Source organism: Cebus imitator, unplaced genomic scaffold, assembly GCF_001604975.1.
Source record: "Cebus imitator isolate Cc_AM_T3 unplaced genomic scaffold, Cebus_imitator-1.0 Scaffold67, whole genome shotgun sequence".
Taxonomy (NCBI): Eukaryota; Metazoa; Chordata; class Mammalia; order Primates; family Cebidae; genus Cebus; species Cebus imitator.
In genome coordinates, this window is record NW_016107382.1 from 4,870,128 (window position 1) to 4,872,809 (window position 2,682).

Here is a 2,682-nt window from a genome sequence, read left to right on the forward strand (position 1 = left end):
TGGGAGGTCAAGGCAGGTGGATCACCTGAGGTCAGCAGTTCAAGACCAGCCCAATACATTTTTGTATTAAAAATTTGTATTTTTACCGTGGTGACGGGTGCCTGTAATCCCAGCTACTTGGGAGGCTGAGGCAAGAGAATCGCTTGAACCCAAGAGGCAGAGGTTGCAGTGAGTCGAGATCGCGCCATTGCACTTCAGCCTGGGCAACAAGAGTGAAACTCTGTCTCAAAAAAAAAAAAAAAAAAAAAAAAAAAAAAAAAAAAAAAAAAAAAAAAAAAAAAAAGAAAAGAAAAAAACAACAACAACAACAAAAAAAGCAATCAAATGTTAAGATAATTTTTATATGAAAAATAACTACCCCTCTTGCCCCCAAATCGAGTTTTTGCAAATCTCTTTAACATCTGGTTTAACTGCAGATGACTGGATTCTCCTATCTGCTTCTATTTTCAGTCTGTTTCCTTATCACATGTCATGTAGCCTCCGGAAAACCCCACTGTACACTTGTTGAGAGAATGAGAATGCAAAAGGCAGTCTTGACATTAACATGGAAATAGTTTTGGCCTTCCCCTTGAAAGGGTCTGGGGACCCTCAGACCACACATTGAGAACAACTTTTTGAGTTAGTCAATTTATCATCCCTTGAAAATTAGCTATGAGGTTTCACAAACCAGAGGATTTAATGGGATTTACCTTTTTCAGAAAGATGAAACAACGGACATACTGAGTGTCCTCATTATAACACATCCAGAGAATGCACAAATATGCCATTTTCATCCGTCAAATGAACTGAAGCCGAACTGAGGAGACCGAGTGTCAGGTAAAAGGATGTGGGGGTGGGGGTAGGGATGACGAGCACCCTCTAAAGGCGCGGAGACCCGCTGGCACAGGAGAAGCAAAACCGGCAGAAGCGGCCGCCGAAGCAGTCTAGAGGAAAGAACTGTTTTTCTTAAGCAGGGAGGTAAAATGGTTACCGGGGGCCGGCGTGTTGCTGGAATTAGGCTCTGACAAGGAGCGCCCGGCGCCTTGACTGCGGCGAGAGAGGGACCAGGCAACTGGCACCCGCCGTCCGCGCTCGCCGCAGAACCCCGAAGGGGGTGGGCCAGGCCCGGCGCCGGGCACCCGGGTCAGGCCTTCCCCACAACTGATGGGAATGAGATTTCCTTTCCGGCTCAGCGGGTAGAAATGAGACGGTGGGATGCTTAGCAGAGGAGGTTAGACACCGGAGGCAACTAGGGGAGCCCAGCCGCGGCGCCTGAGCCTCGGGGCGGCAGGAGCCCTCAGCTGGGGTATGGACGTCGCCCGGGAAGAAGGACGGTTCAGTTGCTAGGCAACCCGGCCTGGACCCGCCTCTCGCTGGCGTTGCTGGGAGACGACGAGGCCAGGGGGAGGGCGGCGAGAGGGCCCTACGTGCTGACGCTAATTGTATATGAGCGCAAGCGGCGGGCTCTTGGGTCTTTTTTAGCGCCATCTGCTCGCAGCGCCGCCTCCTGCTCCTCCCGCCGCCTCCTGCTCCTCCCGCCGCCGCTGCTGCCCTGAGTCACTGCCTGCGCAGCTCCGGCCGCCTGGCTCCCCATACTAGCCGCCGGTAACGGATAGGGGCCTGGAAGGGATGGGGGAACGTGGAGTTGGCTGGGCGGCCTGCGCAAATGGGAGGGCCGGAGGGATGGAGGGACTGGGAGCCTGGAGTCGGGGCCGCTGGCCGCCTGAGGCCTCTGGGGTTGTCCAGTGAGGTCGGAGTGGACCGCGGAGTCCCGACCCCGCCGCCCCAGGGCCGATCAGCGCTTTTGTCCCGGATGGCTGAAGCGACGTGGGGGTCGGCGCGGCCTGAAGTTCTCTGAGCCCCACCGTCTTTTCCGCGTGGACCGGAGCGAGGCCGCGGCGACGCCCGGGTGCTCTGAGAGTGGGCCGCGCCGCGAGGGATCCGGAGGCCCCCGGCGTACTGGCCGGGCCGAGTACAGAGCTGGCTGCCTCTTCGACGCCCCCCTGCATTTCCCTAAAAAATAATACGGGGAGGGAGGCCGCTGGGAGATGAAAAGAACGGCGGAGGCTGCGAATTCCGACGGGAGGGAGGGGTTGCGGAGGGACAAGGCCCGGAGGCGGGGAGGGGGCGGGGGAGGCTGCGAAGCTCCCGGGCTCTCCGCCCACTGGGGGCGGCCACGCGGGGAGGGGAAACCCCCGGCGGCTTTCATCCACACGTGGGAATGCGCTGCGTGGCCGCCGGCTGGGCCTGGTTGGAGACCCTTGCCCTCGGGCTAACCTTACTTTGAAAGTTGCAGAGACAGTGGAATGTGAAAAGGAAGAGTGAGCTAGTAAGCCCTTTCCCTGGGTTTCATACTCTTCCCTGCTTCTCTTTGGTCTTGATCTTTTTATTGGTACCCGAGGAGAGAGTGGATGTTAGCTGATGGTGAGCAAGGGCCTCCGCTGCTAGTGCTTTAAAAAGTTAACACGTGTATAGCGCTTATGTTAACTGTTAGTAGCAAAAACTTGTAATTGTGTATCCTAAGTAGACTTAGATGGGTGTCTTCATCAGGGCTTTTTCTTTGGGGAGTATTGATCCTAATCGAGTTAAACTCCTAAACCAAGCTTGTCCAACCGCGGCCCAGGACGGCTTTAAATGTGGCCCAACACAAATTCATAAGCTTTCTTAAAACATGAGGGTTTTTTTTTTTTTTTTTTTTTTTTT

The 2,682-nt window shown here is 54.9% G+C and overlaps 1 protein-coding gene across 6 annotated transcripts in view; it reads left to right on the forward strand.

Annotated features, from left to right (window-relative positions):
• The first annotated feature begins 933 nt into the window (after positions 1-933).
• NAP1L1 (nucleosome assembly protein 1 like 1) overlaps positions 934-2,682 on the forward strand; it is a 38,815-nt gene continuing 37,066 nt past the window's right edge. For 4 of the 6 annotated variants that reach the window (XM_037739287.1, XM_017530625.2, XM_017530626.2 and 1 more), the window contains exon 1: positions 1,185-1,584. The gene's annotated coding sequence lies outside the window, so the exon portion shown is untranslated. Of the gene's footprint in view, positions 958-1,184; positions 1,585-2,682 lie in introns of those variants that run through there. The other 2 variants (XM_037739288.1, XM_037739289.1) reach the window with 2 other exon arrangements.